Source organism: Anabrus simplex, chromosome 1, assembly GCF_040414725.1.
Source record: "Anabrus simplex isolate iqAnaSimp1 chromosome 1, ASM4041472v1, whole genome shotgun sequence".
Classification (NCBI taxonomy): Eukaryota; Metazoa; Arthropoda; class Insecta; order Orthoptera; family Tettigoniidae; genus Anabrus; species Anabrus simplex.
The window spans coordinates 1145195225-1145216583 of record NC_090265.1 but is presented as its reverse complement, the minus strand read 5'-3'; the positions used below and the strand labels follow the sequence as shown (position 1 = coordinate 1145216583).

The 21359-nt window shown below is 38.2% G+C and overlaps 1 protein-coding gene across 1 annotated transcript in view; it reads right to left on the bottom strand.

Annotated features, from left to right (window-relative positions):
- G9a (histone-lysine N-methyltransferase G9a) overlaps positions 1-21359 on the bottom strand; it is a 429274-nt gene that overhangs the window by 161596 nt on the left and 246319 nt on the right. The gene's annotated exons all lie outside the window — the stretch shown is intronic.

Here is a 21359-nt window from a genome sequence, read left to right as displayed (position 1 = left end):
GCAATCATGACAAAATCATCACCAGCTAAGAAGATTAAACAATATTTCCATGTTGATGGTGATGAATTCTCTGTAAGTTTGCTATGGTATGTAATACTTTCTGATAGGACATAGATATTTTTTTAAACATTTTAGGCACCTTCCCCTGAACTATCATTTCATCCAGTGTGAATTAAAATGATTTATAATCCAGTCTGCAGCACCTTCTTTCCAGACTTAACATACCGATTTTTATTAAATTCTGTTCACCCATCTTCTAGTGGTTCAGCGTTGATATGGTCTTGGCAACAAAAATCAAAATTCATTAATATCCGTTATCATAGCCAGAGCGGTAAAAATGTGTAAGACATAAATGATCAGAAATATATCATTTCAGTTATGTAGTATTTATCGATAGGACCATTAATAACATAGATATTTGAAAATTAAATTTTAGGCCTTCCTCGAACTACCATTTCAATCCACACAAATAAAATTATTTATAGCCTAGATTGTAGTGCCTCATTCCCCAACTTGACATACAGATTTTCATTAAATTCTCTCCAACAATTTTCTCGTGATGCCCATTCATACATAGAGTACGTACATACATACTGTACCCGCTCAAAGCCTGAGTCCCAACCAGCATTTATCTCAGGGAGTGTTACGGTCCGAATCTACCGCAACTAATAAACAATAAAAAATTATATTTTGAGATATAAGATCTCAAACTAAATGTAATGGCGCCATCCAATCAGTACTACAGGGTTGAACGGGACACTCTCTTTAACTTTAAGGCTCATCATAAAACATACAAATTATATATCTATTCAGATCAAAGGGAAATTATGAAGGCTCCATCCTAGGGATGGGGACGGATATTTAAACGGTCACCAAGGGTTTACTATTCTACAAGAACAAGAACCTGGAACTGTTTCCTTGCAAATGCTAAAGGAGCATTTTATTTAAGCAAACAAATTAATTTTTACACACAATCAAAATATGTTGACCCTTGATTTGCCGGTAATTTGGCAAATTATTCCTGAAAAGTGATTACATAATATTTGTTACTTTCGACCACCCTTCCATTTGGGTGGTGGAACCATTGATATCTGAAGGTATCAGATTTACCTTCGTTAACACCATGACCATGTTTAGTCGTGGACCAATTACCTGTTGGCTAAGTAGGCGCGATCACATGGACCATGTTATCGCCTCCACTTTGATTGAGATGAGACCAACCCAGGAAACTACAAACTCTCCCCGGGTTCCTAACCAAGATTTGCTAATCGTTAGTTGAAGGAAACGACAAAGCGACTCTAACTTAATGGTCCAGATGTAGGGATTTGCCTTCATTTTACAATATTAACTTAACTTATTATTCACAACAACTTGACATTATTACGTTAATTCGCCAGCTGACTTCCCTAGTATCATTCATCATCAGCATCCGAAATAATAAATAAAATAAAAATAATTAAAAAATATTATTATTATTAATAGTGGAAATCGTGATTATCGTAACCCGTAATCATCCTCGCTATAATACTTCAACTTCTCGCTCTTATTATTCTCATCTAAAAAATAAAAATAAAAAAGTAGCTTCCTTTTGTATTCTTCTTCTCCTTCTTCAAATATTCTCATCATTATTATTATTATTATTATTATTATTATTATTATTATTATTATTATTATTAGTTAAAATCTCAAATTTTTCATTTCAACTCCCAACATCATTATTATGTCCAAAATATAAAAAAGTAAATTCTTCTTCTTCAAATATTTTTTATTATTATTATTATTATTAATTTAAAAAATTACTTTCGCTTGTTACACGGTAGTCCACTCTTAATATGTTTAACGCATAACCCCTTTTTTACAATTCCGATTTATTTTGGCACTAATCAATCCAGACATGATTTACTTGGAATATTATTATTATTAATATCCTTATGCTTTCGAGAATCTTTATTTTTATTCCCCATCTTTATAATTTAGTCACATATGTTCCCTCCCAAACAGAAATCACCAAGATCCAAATTCACATCAGTCGGGACATAATAGTGTTCGAACCCGCAACCTTATTTTCGTACTGTCGTTAATTCATGGAGACCATATGCTCCTAAGACAATTCTCAAATACCATAACACCTCGCAGTTGGGAAAATACCTCCAATCTCTGCAAGTGTTAAATTATTCCTTCCTTTTCCATTTTGAAGTCCATTTATCCATCGGAACTCTTCAAAACATTTTCACTAATTAACCCTCGGTGTGTGGACTCTATTCTGCCACTCAATACACCGGTATAGAAATACAACCTCTATTTCTTCATCAACATCAGTACCATTCACTTTCATTTCGGGCCGGATTTCTGTCCCACAAAACTCCAAATCTCAACTTTTGGCTCAAATCACTCTGGGCCTCGAACATAGCGTGACCATATTATCAAAAAAAAATGCCTATCTCGTTTCTACCAAATTTATTTATGATTATTATGGAGTCCAAAAAAAAAACGTTAAATCAACAATTAGTGTTAAAATCGGATTCACTGTCCAAATAAAATATTCATGCCACATAATATCTCCACCTTTATATTACTTTGATTTTGCAATCATTCTATCCAACTAGGCCCATGCCTTTATTCTCAAAGATTATTATTAAACACGCCTTTACACATTACCCAATATTAATTTATTACTCCGACACTTCTACAGATTATTATTATTTTGTCCACTGGCGAACTTCGCGATATTTACAAACAAATCAATGGACTTCATTCCGTCCCACGATAATTTAAATCACTTGGCAACCCTACCACTGGATTATCTTAACAACATGCCTTAATATCTATAAAACATCCGATAATGGAAAAACACTTTGGAAGCACTTCTAAATGAATATTAACATTATCTTTACGTGAAACGTGCTCCATATCATATCAAACAACTCAAGCACTTGAATGAACAAATAAACACTACTCTACTCTATTTAATAATCAAAATTATGATGAGTGCTTGATCTAATTATGTACATATTAATTTGTCCCTTTGTCTATCTATCTTTGAATTTATACGAGCCAGAAACGGCTCGTTTCACAATAATTTACATGGTAAATTAATGATTTCCTCCCCCTAACGATAGCAATCTACAAATATTTTAAAAGGTTACTCATCTCTGCTCTTGTAGTCTGCTAAAACCGAACAAGGAGTTTAGCCCCTCCGGTTTTTAGCACTGCATTCCACTGGTATTTATGCCAGCTTGAAGAATTAATCCTTGACCCTTTTCAACTTTACACATTTTGAATAAAAACAAATAAAATAACTGTTGCACTCTGGAATAATTTCCACCCTAAATTCTACTCACAAATTTTACACTCTCGGCCTTGTATCTAGCCCACTTAATGTAGATATACATTCTTCATTCCTTTCCCGGACACTAGGAACATGGGATACCTCGGGATCCCCTTTAAAACGGCCCGTGCGCGCACTTGAATTTCCGTCACGCGTTCGCACAGCTGACCAGGTATCAGTTTATAATCGACTGTTTACTAGGTGAAATACATCAAACACTCGTGATCGTTCTCACGTAACGTACTTCCTAATCTGTTGGTAGAATCTCACACTCCGTAAGTTATGCTTTACTGAGTCCTGTAACTATTTGAAACACTTCATACTAGTATACTGTTCAAGACTGTAATATGAGCTACATCACGTTATGAATCACTGTACTATGTAACAATATAATACTTCGAACCCTACTCCACGAGTAAGTACACACACGCACCCCTGCGTAATCACGGCTCGAACAAAATATCAGAAGTTGTCACACACCCCAGGCGTGGTATCCGCTCGAACGCTTTGTCAAAAGTAGTAGTCAGTCCTTGTCCACGACCTCATATTTATACTTGTATCCCCTCTCTTCCGAGTTCACCGGAGGTTATCTTGGGACGCGCAGTTCCGATACCCTCATACGACAATTTGCGGTTCAGCCCGTGGCTTAAATATGATATCCAATGATGTAATTATGTTCTCAAAGGCTCTATACCAATTCTCAACTATTATCGTTCGCTGGTAATGGATATATTTGCGAATTTAGCTGCCGTATCCAACTCGGGATTTTGCGCTCTTTTGTGGCGTCCCTGGCCGGTAGCCAATCAACGAATAGCGTCCATGAATTCTCAGAATTACACCATGCAATCTCCCGCAATTATTAACTTTTTATAAGTTTTATAATATAGTAAGGCTCCTAAATTCCACCTTATTCTGAATTGATAACTAACTCCCTTCTATCAGTTTAATCCGCGGAGTTAGCCTCGCTAGTGCTTCTTACAATACGAAGTTGTCGCCTTGCTTTGGTCAAGTGAATTTTTCCATTGGTCCACCTAAACCACGGGACCGGGAAGACTCATATTTTTTTCTTCCCGTGCCAACCCTGCGTTCAACTCCCGCTAGTACATGGAGATACCCTGCCATCATTTCTCAGAAATTTGCACCCGGCTCTTTGCGCTGTTGCCACTACCTATTCTGCCCGGGGCTATGAAAACTTTGGCAACAAATTATCCTCTCTCTTTCCTCGTTGTCACAATTTCTGAGAATTCTAATTCTGCCATTCATTGTTTTTGTTAATCTCAGTGGAGACAACAGTCTGGTGTAGATTTCACAACATCCTCTCGACCTGGCCTGTACTTATAATATACGAAGTACGATCTTCTCGCTTCTGAAATTGAAATATATATTCCTCCATAAATAATTACAATTGCATGACGCCTCTGTGGATCCGTGGTAGAGTGTCGGCCTCCGGATCCCAAGATAGCGGGTTCGAACCCGGCAGAGGTAGTCGGATTTTTGAAGGGCGGAAAAAAGTCCATTCGACACTCCATGTCGTACGATGTCGGCATGTAAAAGAACTCTGGTGATACATTTGGTATTTACCCGACAAAATTAATTAAATCTCAGCCATAGACGCCCAAGAGAGATCCGGTTTACTCTAGGTCCGCTAGATGGCAGGCAGAGTAAACCGGAACGTCGAAATTGACGAGCAGACAGCCAGATGGCGTCAAATCGAAATGTCTGCAAACGGTAGCTGAGGCCATACGATTATTATTATTATTATTATTATTATTACACCCCCACCAGGGCGCAATACATACATGAAGGAAAATAAAAAGTGCACTTCCTTGTTACTGTTGACACAACCGATACAGAAATAGCATTCTTTTTAAACTCTGAGCAACGTACAGACAAAACTGTTATTTTTCATATATAGAGAGAGTTGTGGTTAGTGGTGTGAGTTACTGCAATCACGTCCTAGTATGCCAATCATGGACAACAGCTAAGTAGACTAGTAAGTGGTCCTGAGAGTCGGGATACCAGTTGCTAAGGAATGGGAGCAGGCATCTTGGACATATTCTGAGTCATGGCCCTCCTTGTGCTAAGGCGCCTAGGACTAGCCAATCCACTGCTGCTCCCTAACCCGTTAGAGGAGAAAGCCTCACTGGAACTATATGTAAGTAAGGGCAGCATACTGCTTTTAAAAAATTTCACCAAGCACGCTCAGAACATTTTAAGCATGTCTCAAGCATATGGGAGTAACTGAGTTCCACTCCTAGGAAGCAACATGGCAAACAAAATGGAATTCAATGGTGAGCATTCAATATTAATGGGGCTTATGGAAGAAAGAAAATAGAAAATAGAACTGGCTGAGTCAGCAAAGAGGATGCATCTGGATGTGTTAGGAGTTAATGATATTTGGGGATGAAGCTAAGTCTTACGAATCACTGAGCAACAACAGCAAGGATAGAACAGTGCTAATGGACGATTTTAATGCGAGAGTCGGAAACAGAACTGAAGGTTACAACGGGTGATTTATAAATGTGGGGAGAAGCGTTTGCTGGATTTATGTACTAGCATGGGATTAGTAGTTATGAATAAACTCCTCAAGCATAATTCATTCACTGCTACACATGGGAGGGAAGCGGAACCAGATCCATACCATACTATATCTTAACAGACTTTCAATTCAGAAAATCTGTTAGAAATGTGCAGTTTTTCCAGGGATTTATTTTCTGATGATATGGATCACTATCTGATCTGTAGTGAAGAGTATCTCTAAACCAAGGATAGAGAAAATAAAATCTATCTGCAGATGAATAACGGTAGAAAGTCTCCAGCATGCGGAAATTAGAAGTACATGGATATGATTAGTGAAAACTTTCAAACAATGGAAAGTAAACAGGTTCAGGATTTAGAAAAAGAATGGGTGGCATACAGGGATGCTGTCGTAGAAACAGAAACGGAATGCCTAGGAATGACTCTGTGTAAAGATGGGAAAAAGCAAACATTTTGGTGGAATGATGAAGTGATAGCAGCTTGTAAACGTGAAAAGGCTTATCAAAAGTGGCTTCAAACAAGGGCTGATGCAGACAGGGAATTGTACATAGATGAAAGAAAAAGAGCGAAACAAATAGTTGTTGAATCTAAAAAGAAGTCGTGGGAAGATTTTGGTAATAACCTGGAAAGGCTAGATCAAGCAGCAAGTATAGCTTTCTGGGCAGTAATAAATGATCTTAAGAAGGGAGGCAAAAAAGGAAATGGACAGTGTTTTGAGTGATTCAAGTGAATTCATAATAGATTCCAGGGAATCACTGGACAGGCGGAGGGCATATTTTGAAAATATTCTCAACGTAAAAGGAAATCTTCCTGGTGGTGTTGCGAACAACCAAACTCATGGGGAGGAAGAAAATTATGTAGGTGAAATTACGCTTGAGGAAGTGGAAAGGATGGTAATTAAACTCCATTGTCATAGAACGGCAGGAATAGATGGAATTAGACCTGAAATGATGAAGTATAGTGGGAAGGCAGGGATGAAATGTCGTACGGCTTTTAGTGCCAAGATATCCCAGGACGGGTTCGGCTCGCCAGGTGGAGATCTTTCTATTTGACTCCCGTAGGCGACCTGCGCGTCATGATGAGGATGAAATGATGATGAAGACAACACATACACCCAGCCCCCATGCCATAGGAATTAACCAATTAAGGTTAAAATCCCCGACCCAGCCGGGAATCAAACCGGGACCCTCTGAACCGAAGGCCGGTACGCTGACTGTTCAGCCAACAAGTCGGACAAGGCAAGGATAAAATGGCTTCACAGAGTAGTAAGATTAGCACGGAGTGTTCATAAGGTAACTTCAGATTGGACAAAAGCAGTAATTGCACCTATCTATAAGCAAGGGAAAAGGAAGGACTGCAACAACTATCAAGGTATCTCGTTAATCAGTAAACCATCCAAGGTGTTGTTCACTGGAATACAGGGAGGATGGGTGCAATGAGTGGTTGAGAGTACGATGGATGAAACCAGTGTAGTTTCAGACCACATAGGGGTTGTCAGGATCAGATTTCAGTACGCGCCAGGTAACTGAAAAATGCTATGGAAGGAGTAGACGGTTATGTTTATGTTTCGTAGATCTACAAGAGGCATTTGACAGAGTACTGAAGGAAAAGATGATAACCCTACTGGGGGACTATGGGATTAATAGTAATTATTAAAAATCAATAAAAGGCATTTATGTTGACAATTGGGCTGCAGTGAGAATTGATGGTGGAATCAGTTCTCAGTTCAAGGTACTTACAGGGGTTAGACAAGGCTGTAATCTTCCACCTTTGTTGTTCATAATTTACATGGATCATTTGCTGAAAGGTATAAAGTGGCAGGGAGGGGTTCAGTTACATGAAAATGTAGTGAATAGTTTGGCCAATGCTGACAACTTGATCTTAATGGGTGACAGTGCCAAAACCTGCAGTCTAATACCTTGGAGCTTGAAAATAGGTGCAATGAGTATGGTATGAAAATTGGCCCTTCCAAGACTAAATTGATGTCAATAGGTAAGAAATCCAAGAGAAACTAATGTTAGATTGGGGATACAAAGCTGGAACGGTTAGCTAATTGTAAGTATTTACAATGTGTTCTCCAAGGATGGTAGTATACTTAAGTGAGATTGAATGAAGGTGCAGCAAAGCTAATGCAGTGAACTCTCAGTTGTAATCAACAGTATTTTGTAAGAAGGAAGTCAGCCTCTGGAGGAAGCAATCTTTACACCTGTATGTTTTTAGACCAACTTTGCATTACAGGTGTGAAAAGCTGGATGGACTCAGGTTATTTTATTCATAAGTTGGAAGTAACAGACATGAAAGTAGCGAGAATGATTGCTGGCAATTAAAATGAATAAAATTATGTAATGGTTTCACCTTTTCAATACATGTAAATTAGTAATGTACGGTTATATCACTAGTCGATCATAATCGGTATCGGTTTCGACCCTAAATTCTGGGTCATTATCAGCCGATCACTTAAAAACAGAAAAAATAATGCACAGATAAATAAACAGTAATGTAGAAGATATAGATTTTCACCAGACGTAAGTTCATGTGGAGCAGTATAACAATGTGACTGTACACTGTGTTTTAAAAGGTTTTAAAATCTTGAGGAGAAGAATAATAAATAGCTCAAGGATCAGTATTGTAATCGTATGTTGTGATTGATTGATTGATTGGATTGATTGATGAAGATGCAGATGAATAGCCTTGTAATGCAGAAACAGTTGACATCTTTTTCTTTTAGCACTGTTAGCAACAAGAAAGAATCTGGAAGAGTGTAGTGTCATCCGACAGAGTGTTTGTAGAATCAAATAATCACGTTTATTTAATTTTAAAATCTACTGTTTTGACACAAGGAGTGGTGGACTGTTTGTTATTTTCAGATTCCTACAACATCACTGCCAGCTTCGCATAAGGATATAAAAGTTATAAATGAAGTTGTTTCACTAGATTATGTATACAATAGTGTTTGCACACTTGATTATATATGTTGTAAGCATTTGAAATAGTACAGACACACAATGCCGTTGTAGTGCTTGTTGAATCATTAGCATTGCTATATGGCAACGCTAGGCGTTTATATTCAGTAAAATTTCTGTAGCTGTCAGATCATGTTACTTGATCCTAATTCATACATCCTCCTTGCAGGAAGGGATTTTCCTTCTCAGAAACACTTGATATGATACTAAGAGAAGATCTCAATGGCAATATGTTAGTGGAACCACCTGATGTAAATGCAGTCACAGATAAGGGTTCCTTGCGATGAAGATAATGGCAGGCTTATTGATAATCGCAGCTCTTGACAGTTATGCGCCAGTGCTGAAATGAAGCTTTTAAATAATGAAAGAATTAGGATTAGTTACGATGGTGAAGGTGTGTTACCAGACAACGAAGTACCTTTTGGGTCTACTGATGCAAGATCTGTTTCAATACCTGAAACTGCAAATGACCGAGTAACTGATAGAGAAAATAATAAATCAAATTACAAACCAAGATAGACCGAAGGGCCTGATTTTGATATAAGGTGACTGTTGACATTTCCAGAGCCTAATTACAGCAAGTACAAATCCATGAATATTGTTGACATTTTTTAATTATTTGTGGATACCCGGCTGATTGAACATTCAGTTCAAGAGACCAGAAAGTATGCAATGTCTTAAAATTATACGGACTCAAATAATTTCTGATGAAATTTGTTGCTCTATCGCCATATTTTGCATTTCTGGATACAAGAAGTTACCCTCCAAGTGTTCTTATTGGGATACGCAGGATGATATGAAGACAGGAAAAGACTGTCATTCTCTATCTCTGTGCCTAACGTGCAAGTATTGAGGGAAGGCTTTATCTGCCTCAGAAAATACTGACTACTGCAGTTACTCTATGCCGGCCCCGTGGTGTAGGGGTAGCGTGCCTGCCTCTCGCCCGGAGGCCCCGGGATCGATTTCCGCCCAGGTCAGGGATTTTCTCTCGACCTGAGGGCTGATTCGAGGTCCTCTCAGCCTACATGATTAGAATTGAGGAGCTATCTGGCGGTGAGAAGGCGGCCCCGTGGTCGAAAGCCCTGAATAATTGCCGAGAGGATGCGTCGTGCTGACTACACGACCCCTCATAATCTGCAGGCCTTCGGGCTGAGCAGCGGTCGCTGGGCAGGCCAAGGCCCTTTCAAGGTCGTTATGTGCTGGGGGCGGGGGTGAGTTTGGGGTTAGTTACTCTAGTGTGTTACTGCATCTGAAGTTCTTTGGTTCTCCATTTTCCTATTTTTGATTTTATTCTATTGTTCCTATTTTTTATTTTATTCTATTGTTCCACTGAAAGTTTTGTTTTTACAGGCAAAGAACTATATATATGATTCTCTGTACTGCAAACAATTAGATTTTCCTTTATTCAATAATACTATTTTTATTAGCTGTGATGTGAAAAAAGGTAATATTCCATATTCTTACAATAAGCAATGCTGAGATTTTTCAACACTTATTCCATAACAAACAAAAAACTACTCTGTAACCAAAATTCTTCTATCAATACTCATTGTTAAAAAGTAGGTAGTGCAAGCACCTAGCACTGCCATACGGCAACATCAAATATCTTATGACCTAGCGGTCCCAAAATTCTGAAACTTGTTTCATTAGTTTATTTTGGTCCCAAACATACAGTAAAACACAATAAATTAAGTAATCTCAGAAAAAAGACATTCAAGCGCTAATGGGTTAAAAAAACGTTTATGATCAACTAGTGTGATCAACTAGTGATGTAACCTCACATTACAAAGTTTACATGTATTGAAAAGATGGAACCATTATATCATTTTAATTTTAATTGTGAGCTCAGTTCAATATTGACCATTATGAAATTCTTATCTTATTGCTGGTGCAAATAGGTGGGAATAATGCCAGGAGGGTATTTGGAATGAGGAGATAAAGTATGTTAGGAATGAACTCGATGGATGAAGCTGTACGCATAAACTGGCTTCGGTGCAGGGGTCATGTCAGACGAATAGAGGAGGATAGGTTACTTAAAGAAAATAACGGACTCAGTCATGGAGAGTAAGAGAAGTAGAGGGAGACCAAGACAATGGTGGTTAGACTCTGTTTCTAACGATATAAAGATAAGAGGTATAAAAGTAAACAAAGCCACAGAACTAACATGAGGATTGTAACAGCAGTTAGTAAAATCACAGAGGCTTGCAGACTGAACACTGAAAGGCATAATTGTCTATAAAGAAGATGTATGCATGTACCTATGTATGTATGTATGTATGTATGTATGTATGTATGTATGTATGTATGTATTTGCATTAGGGAATTCTATACAATGAGAATATTTTTTATCGTAACTATTTAAAGGGGAAGTATAACTAAGTAATGTAACTGTCTGTCTGTGATCATCCTGGGGCATGGTTAAATGGATAAGTAATTTTGTTATATGTTGCGAGTTCAAAGAATGAAGGTACTGTATCTGCAACTTAAAGGAAAGTGCCATGAATAACATGAATATGAAAGACTCCATAAACCTCACAAATCTAATACCGTCAGGTTCGGAAGAGAATGACAGTTGATCAAGAGAAATTGGATAGGATATGTTGAAGTGAGGACCCTGACACAAATACGTGGAACCTGTATTAGGCTCAGCTTGGGGCCCAATAGTTCTCAATGCATACTCTTAAGTTGAGAGTCTCTGGGATCCCTCTTGGCCACTTCTTAGGATAGACAGAGGACGACACAGATGTATTCTGTGAGACTGCACAATAGTGCCAAAAGAAAACATAGAAACTTACCAAACGATGTGGATAGTTATTTTATAATGCAGTCCAAACACAAACAGAATATTAATTAGTTCATAGACCCCACATAAATATACCCATTTCAATTAGCCTGATAAACCAAAAGTACAAATAAAAATGTACAATCTCATCCAAAGTACTACAAAAGAAATTCTGCAAATTAAGCTAATGTTAAGTTATGAACACAATGGTCTTTCAATTCATATGGTGGGCGATGTGGCTTACGACTTATCCCTTTACTCCTCTCTGAAGCAAACTGGAGCCTTGAAAAATTTATGCCTAGAAGCACAGAGTCAGCACCTCTCATACCATATGACTTTTGAACTTGTGTGTCTTTGAGAGAAGGTTTATAAAGGAACCACCAAATGCAGCATTAAAACAAGGCTGAAAGTACAAAAGCATTATTGTCTCATCTACCTGGAAAAATCTGCAGTAGCGGAGCGCACTGTCTTTCCTTGATCATAAAGTGAAACATGAGGAAACCACGGTTCTGGCTACCACCCGTCAATATATATTCTTTTACAATTTGCTTTACGTTGCACCAACACAGATAGGTTTTAATGGGACTGCAGACAGCTAGGAGTGGGAGGGAAGCGACTGTAGCCTTAATTAAGATACAGACCCAGCATTTGTCTGGCGTGAAAATGGGAAATAACGGAAAACAGTCTTCAGGGCTGCTGACAATACGGCTCGAACCAATTATCTCCCAAACGCAAGCTGACAGTTACGTGACCAAAATCATGCAATCACTCGCATGTAGTATCATTCTCATCTCTAGAAGCTGTGGAGATACTGAAGCATGAAACTGTTTTAAAAACAAGGTCAACAGATTAGCAGTTTTGGCGACCGTTGCTCGCTGCCAGATGACAGAAGAATGAACACGTTGGGACACATTGTGCAGGTCATAGAAATACTAATCCAAGAGGGAAGAAAGTCAATGGTAGCACTACCACCTACCCTCATCGATTCTATAAAGTACAGGCGCCCACCTGCCTGTGCCATTATGCCTTAACAAATAGCTGCTAGGCTACTGTAATGTAGTTGAAATGTTAACCCATTTAAAATGTCTATGCTGAGTAATATCCCCGAAACACATCAAACCTTGATAATTATCATTTCAGTTTGCTGTTAATGTTTTGTAAGGGATGATTTCTTCTACTGTTACTAATTCGTTCGAATACCTTACTTATCTTTCCTCAGAATGTCTGGCATTACGGTCCTTTTGAATGATGGTATTCATGACACAGTGTAAACAATAATCTTAGTGAATTTAGTTCAGGAAATGATTATGAACCACCAACATTTTCTTATTCTCCAGCTGCTTCTCCATAATGACTAGTCCGCACTAACGTTAATAAACAATGTTAACAAAACAAAGTTAATAAACAATGTTAACGAAAACATTTCTCAACAAAATTATCAAACTTTTGTTAACAAACTTCTTCAACATTATGTCCACAACAGAAAAGCTCTTTGTGAGGTTACGATGCGCAGGGTCAGGAAGAAGAAAATAGAGGCAAAGTGTGGCAAAGGAAAATATTGGAAAGGTGTATAGAATTAAGTTTGGAGTGAACACTTATGTCACAACTTTTAATTCATGATGCAGCAGGCTTTCAAAATTTTATTGAGAATGCCCCCACATGACTTTCAGTTCTTGCTGATAGTAATTGAGCTTGTGCAAGAAATGATACAGATTATTGTAAAGTCTGCTCCGCTAATGACAGGCTATTTTTTTTTTATAGGTATAAGTTACAGATTCCTAGCGACTGTTAACTTGGACATTTCACTTATATATTTTACAGAATATCAAAACATGCAGATGTGCCTGAGATGTTTGAAGGCTTATACAACAATCTCAAGGAATTCATAAAGTTATTAAATAAAGAAAAAACCTACATTTGATCTAGTTACGATAGTATTATTGTGATGATATACAAATGATTATGGGCGGTTTGGTTATTCAGTGAGGTAATAAACTTCATGGTTAGGTTCCGTATTGAGTTAAGACTATACTTAAAGTAGATACAAATTTATTAATGTTCCACCTTTTCAATACTAAAAAACATTTGATGTTTACAAAAACATTACTATGATATTAACAGGTACTAGTTTCGGTGCACTGTGGACCATCATCAGCCTAGCCGAAGTACAAAAGCAAAAGACATAGTCATAAAATAGAATGAAGTAATGTGGAGAAATGAGAGAGGATCTAAAAGGAAGGGATGGTGGTGGAATGACATACAATGAGCAGTGAGGAAGGTCTGAGCGTTGTCAGAATATATGGTGTGCGGGTTTTGACACCAAATGTATTGTTATATAAATCGTAAAAACTACTGAATTATAAGAGGACTTCACCGTTGTGTTCACAATATCACATTTATTGTTATCAACAACACACATACGTCACGGAGTAAAAAAAAAAAGGCAACTATACAAATACAAAGAATACATAGATATCTCAATGTTGACGTAACCAATGTCAATCTGCGACAGACTATAACCACAAATTCACGAACATTGAAAACAGACATGGACATTCTCGAAATAGCTAAGAAAGGACCTCTACTTTTTTTTACATACACTTGGATCAATACTTTAATGCCAATTACAATCTCAACAAAATAACTGAGAAACCCAATATTTTATTTGACCTTTTCATTACTTATTACAGGAAAAACAAATCGGTTGTTCAAAACTATTTCTTTAAGTCAATTAAGGGTCCCTCGCCAACACAAACACTATCAGTTCCCCTCTCGCCCACCCCGCCTTGATCCACTTCCCATCCCTTCCACCTTCCACCACTTACGTCACTTTTCCCCTCCGTATTTCCCCTCTCCTCTCTCTTGCTGATCTACTCCGCACGACGCTCACTCCGCCGGTTGCATTCAATACAGCAAGTTTGTTCTACATAGCGCAAGGTGAGTCATCGTTATTTTGTTTCTCTTCCCTTGCTCATTCTTTATTTGATTCCTCAGTTAATTTTAACTTCTTTTCCTCAGGTTCATTGGGTTCTGATTGAATTGAGACTACTTCTGTTTAACACAGCAAGTTTTCATTCCACCATAGAACATGTCCAACTCTGTCAACTTTTAATTTTATGCTGGTCTCATCGGACAATTTTCCCTCTACGCTAATGTGGAACTCACATCCAGAACTCCAGAAACTTAGGACTTCGTATATACCAGATATAACTTTAACTGTGCAACACAGGAGTTCCGCTAACCAAAGACTTTCTCATCAGAAGATTTTATGTGATATCACAAAGATTTTATTTGTCAATTTTAACGAATCTTTGCTACATTTATCATATTTCATGTATACAGTTTTTCACTTTTGTATGTCATTCCACCACCATCCCATTCTTTTAGATCCTCTCTCATTTCTCCACATTACTTCATTCTATTTTATGACTATGTCTTTTGCTTTTGTACTTCGGCTAGGCTGATGATGGTCCACAGTGGACCGAAACTAGTACCTGTTAATATCATAGTAATGTTTTTGTAAACATCAAATGATTTTTAGTATTGACAAGGTGGAACATTAATAAATTTGTATCTACTTTAAGTATATTCAGTGAGGAGCGAAGCTGAAAATGAAACTAGATTAGAACACATGTAAAATAAAAATACTGTATATTAGTACTTTCTCTTCCGATTTGGTACTAAATTTTTAGAAGAAATAAGAAAGCATCGTATTACACACTACAACTTTGAATGCTCTAATTGCATCCCTGTGCACGTGCAAACTAAAATGTTAATTAAAACACGAAAAGCTAATGAAAATTTTCATTCACAAAAGTTAAAGCTATTTCGTTTATCAATATGCTCGAAAAGCTAACAAACACACTATTTTGTCTGTTAACAGTCAAAAATATTAATGAACTTCGTTGGTTAACAGTGTTTATTAACAAAGTTAACAAGAACATCTTGGTGTGGAAGAACCTTAATGAACAGGTGTGGGAATTGGTTCCAACAAGAATAATGATATGGAAAGAGAGGGTGGTAATACTACAGCAGTACAAGGAGTAAGAGACAAAATATTTTCAGCAAATTATAACCCTTGAATCCAAGGAGAATTAATAGTTAAATGAAAAAGCCACTAAGAATACAGAAATATTTTTCCAATCGCCAAAGCGAGTTATTTCAAATTTGCTTAAGTTACTGCGTTTGGAAAGGTTCAATTTTATAATATTTATAATATTTATAATATCATTTATAGGGATGCTTGAGTCATATTGGTAATGTCATACGAGATCATTATATGGTTTGGTTGTAGTTTAAATTGTGTTAATTTTTTGCAGAAATCAATGGAATTTCTTACGTACACTTCATTATTAAATTTAAAATGTTTGCTAAGAAAATAATGTAAAAATCTTGAAACTTTATAAGTGGGACTGTTTCTGCTAGGGCACACGAGTACCTCTTTTGTATGGATTTTAGGTAATGCTTTTGCAGTTGGTAGTATAGGGTTCATGATGGTAAGTCTTTGATGTTCTTGTTCTTGCAAAAGGAAAGACAAACATTTCAACAAAATCTTTAAATTTCATTGAATTTTTCGTGAGGGGGTCTTTACTTACTATAGTGTAGGTATGATCGGAAAAGAATAGTTCTGTTTTATTGTTCAATAAAACGGTGATGGATCCTTTATTGGCTTTCGTAATGATTATGTCATCGTTCTTAAATTTGTTTTTTTATTTGATTATTTGATTTTTGAGACCTGCTTGTGAATTAGTTTTCAATTCATTGACTAAAGAGGGAAAATTCTTTTTAATTTCATATCTAATGTCGTTACGTTTATCGGTAGGGAGTTTACTAATTTTAGACTCGATTTCAGCAGCTGTGGTAATTAGATCATCTGCTTTGTTGAGATTTGCCCAATTGAATTTCATGCCCTTGTTAAGAAGATCCAATTCTTTGTCTGAAAAACAACGTATTTGATAAGTTTATAGTTGTAGGGGTATTGCCTAGTTGAGAGGTATGTGTGTGTGGTTTTTTTTTTGGGGGGGGGGGGGGGGAAGGTTTGGTTGATTTCTGTTTAGTGACTTTTAAAGTAGCTAGTTTTTTGTCAAGTGATTCTTTTTTTTGTTTATAACATCTAACACTTTGTTATTTACGAATCTTAGATATGAATCCCATTCTAATGGGGGCATACTTTGGGTGACTTCTAGACGAGTCTTATATAGTTGTAGGTCCAAGAGCGGGATTTTATTTTTATTTTTTTTAATAATGAGACTTCATCCCACTCTTTAACCAGATTTTGTTAATCTTTTGTTGATTATTGTTAATTTTTGAAAAATGAATGTCTTTTCTCTGTAAGTGCTTTAGAAACTTAGGAACTAATCCACTTTTCAAGCATTCTTTCAAGAAATCAATGTTCCTTGAGATTTTACTAACTCTACCTTGAGATTCAAGTATCTATTGGACATGGTGCTAGCTTGGTTTCCTACCGAATTACAAGTGATTAATCTCATTATTAGACCGCATTGAAATTCAATACTTTTTTTTTTTTAACATTTATTTACTGAAAACCACCTATTCAATACTTTAAAGTCTTGAAGACTATGATATAATCATTCTATTAGGGTTGTAATGGTACATGTTTCACCTGTCATTGCAGGCATCATCAGCCATAAATTCTATACTCTCAAGTCAGAGCTCTGAAGTGGATGCTGTATTAAAATAGGCATTATCTCCACAAGATAAGAGAATATATACAATAGGCGCAGAAATTTTACTATTTGTTCGAGACGTAGATTAACGAAGAGCAACAAGATCAAAGGCATGATAAAACACTACTGTAAAGTCGAAGAAACATGCATTTCTTTTGGGTCAAAGCAGAAGGCTAAAAAGTCCAACAGGGAGGGCTAAGCGACTGGTAAGTGTTACAAACAGGAAGTAATGACAGTTTTGTAGAGGGTGGTGATCTTGTGATTCAGTCTAACAAAAACGGGGACTATCACGATGAAATGACTGGTGACGTATTTAAATCGTGGTTTGAAAGAATATTGTAATGGTTATAGCGTCTGCCATGCCAACTTGCTACGGGCCGAGCTCGTCACCCATCACCCCACCCCCCTTACGCTCGACCGCGCCAATCGCGAGCAACATTTAACTGCTGGGCCGGCCGTTCTCTCTTCTATCCATGGTCGCACCGCATGGGACGACTATTAATCTGGAGTCTTCTATCTCGCAAGGTTCCTGGATACATCTAGCATCCGGACTGTTCTGGAAGGCCCAGAGAAGGTATAAGAGAAGAGAAGTAACTTGGAGTGACGGTTAGACGGAGTGAGTGAGTGAGGAGTGAGAGTGAGATTGAGATTGAGTTTGCTGGTGTGAGAGTGCAGCCTGATGGAGTATCTGCCTGTTGGAGCCGAGGACTCGTTCCTGTTTCCCTGACGTCGTGTGTGTAGGTGCCTTGGGGCCGGCTGCTGGAGAAGAACCTTGGGTGTTCTGTAGCAGCGCAAAGGGAGCACTGGGTGACGCCGTGTGCAGACTGCGAACGGAGTTCGACCGACTGAGTTCAGAGGATACTATCCCGACCTGTATGAATTATTATTATTATTATTATTATTATTTATTTTCCTTAAATTGTACATGTACAATTTAGGGGTGGTAGATGAAGAAAGGGCTAGCCCCACATACACGGAGGTGCCTCCATCTACACATGTGTGCATAAACTCTACTGAATATTTACATATAAACTTATGTAGACAGTTTTAAATTTACATATTTACACTACAAACACTGTAACCTTAGAATAATAATTATCTTGATTTATCCTGAAAATATTAGAGTATGAACACCCAGCCATTTATACTCTAACTCAGACTCCTGTACACACACTCATTCACAACCACTCCCACACGCGCACGCATACACATTCGCCCTCGTACACCTGTACTTGCACCCATCCTTCTTGCAATTCAAATTTATAGTTATATATATCGCATATGGGTTTCTATTTACATATACATTTTCTTTACTTCGCGGAGGAAGTGAGGAAGAGGAAGCAGCTTTACCTCTGATGGTATGAGGTTCCAGGTACGAGCAGCCCTTGTGTAAAACCCATTCAAATATGAGGTGGTTCTAGCAAAGGGAGGGACAAGAGTAACTCCTTGGCCTCTTTTAACAGAGCAGTAATTGAGCTGCAGGCGGTGGAAAGGGGAGAGGTGTGTGTTATCTGTCAGGGATTTCGTAAGGAAGGCTAGATCTATTTGTGTATAAAACAAGTTCACTGGTGGCAATGACATGGCTGTGTTTAAGGGGATGTGTTTGTTAATTAAACGTTCTGCTCGTCGCTGGAAACCCTCTAGTTTTCTCATATTTTCCGTTGTCATTGGATGCCAGGAAGGAAGGCCAAATAATAATATGGGCCGCACTAGGGAAATATAAGCCGTTCGTAGGGCTTTACTTCTTCTTCCTGAGAGACATCTACGGACGAAACCTAGCGCTCTGTATGCCTTACACCTCACTTCCTCCACGTGTGTATTCCATTTCAGATTGTCCGTAATGTGAATACCGAGAAGTCTGATGGAGTTAGAAGTCGGCAGTTGGATTCCACATAGAATAGGCTGGTTCTGGAGTGGTTGTTTAGCTCTGCTTAGTCTTATATATTTACACTTCTTAATATTTATATACATTCTATTTACCTCACACCATAGAGCTATACTATCCAGATCCGATTGAAATTTTACAATATCATCACTGTTTTTCATGGCTCTGTAAATGACTGTGTCATCGGCATACTGCGCCATGGTCGAATTTACACAATCCGGTAAGTCGAGAGCATAAATCGTGTATACGAAGGGCCCTATCACACTGCCCTGAATTACTTCAGAAGTAATTGTGGTTTGGTCTGATTTGGCTCCTCCGTACACAACACATTGCGTTCGACCCACCAAAAATGACCTCAACCATGACAGCAGTTTACACTGAATGCCGTAGTTGCTAAGTCTTAACAGAAGTCTTTGATGTGACACCTGGTCAAAAGCTTTGCTCCAGTCCAGCGTCACACAGTCTATTTGTGAGACATCAGTGGAACTGCCAGTCATCAATGACTTTTGTTAAAAGTGTTGTGCAGGATTTTCCCGGAATGAAGCCATGCTGGTTTGAGTTCAGCAGGTTTCTCTCCTTGAGAAAATTCAATATACATTTAGCAACTAGACGTTCCATACATTTACAGACCCCTGATGTTATAGAAACTGGGCAGTAATCATCTACGTTTTCCTTATCTCCATCTTTGAAAACTAGCACTACGTTGGCTTCTTTCCACTCCACAGGTACAGACCAGGTATTTATGGAATAGTTGAAGAGAGCGCAAAGAGAGGGCGCCAAGGCGACAGCATAATTCTTGAGAATTCTTGCTGGCACTTGGTCCGGCCCGGTCGCGGCATGAGGTCTTGTTTTCAGACGGCTCTCCTTTACTTCATTTGTTGAGAAATACAGATTGGTTAGAGGGAAGAGAGGGGTAGATGTTGTCCTTGAATATAGCATGTTCTCTTCCTCAGTAGGGACGGAGAAGTTACTTTTAAATTCCCTGTTGAAGGTGTCTGCAATTTATTGTGGTGTGGAGACTGCCGTGCCGTTATGTTTAAATAAAGGTGGAGCTCTGTTGCAACCTTTAAAGAAAAGCCCAGAGTTCCTTGGAGTTGGTGTTGAGACTGTGGATGTAAGAATCGTAGGAATCTGATAGATTGTTTAGCCTTGTTCCTAGCCAGCCTGTATTTCTCCCACTCATAATCGGTTCGATTTTTTTCTCTATTTCTGGTACAGGCGGTCCCTTCTCCGAATTTCTCGCACTATCTCCTTGGTAATCCATGGAGATTTCCGTCTGCTGGTTATATTTACTGTTGGTGTGGTTTCTTCTACGCAATGAAAGAAAATTTTCTTCCAGTCGTTCCACATCTTGTTTATGTCAGTACTGCCAGTGAAATCTGAGATGAGAACGGGGAGGCGGTTGGATAGTAAAGTGGATAGATCATTCCAGTTTGTTCGGGAAAAATTATAAACTGTTCTGGTATGGAGTTTGGGGGATGGATTTATATGGGTCAGTGTTGCGAGAATTGCCTGATGGTCACAGAATCCAGGAATAGTATTAAGAGATTGGACGGACTGTGGTATGTTACTTAGGAACAGATCAAGGGTTGAGTGTGTTGTCTGCGTAATACGCGTGGCTTCGAACATTAATTGATGAAGGAATAAATCATAGAAAGTGGAAAGGAATTTATTGCCGAGGGGGTTATTTGGAACAGGTGCAGCATTTCTGGACCATGTAATTTCTAGGTTGAAATCACCAACAATATAAATGGCATCGTAAATTTGTTGTACATGTTGCACACGCTTGAGAGAAAGGATTAGTTCATCGTTCATTTCCGGCGACGACTTAGGGGCGCAATAAATTGATCCGATAAGGAATTTGTGTTTGTTGCACGTCACTTCCACCCACAGTGCTTCGGCTGCTGTCTCCAGGTGATGAACTCCAAGTTGGATGACATCCTGGCTTGGCTGCAATTAGAACTCCCCCTGCAGAGCGGTGGGATCGATCCTTACGGAACAATATCAGCGAGTCAGGGAACACTTCTGAGTCATTAATTTTGCTGGACAACCACATCTCATTGACACATACGATGGTCGGGTCAAGGCTTTCAAGCGATGCGTGGATATTTTGTAACCGTCCAGGTCGCATAATACTGCGCGCATTGAAGGCAAAGAGTGATATATTTTTATTTAC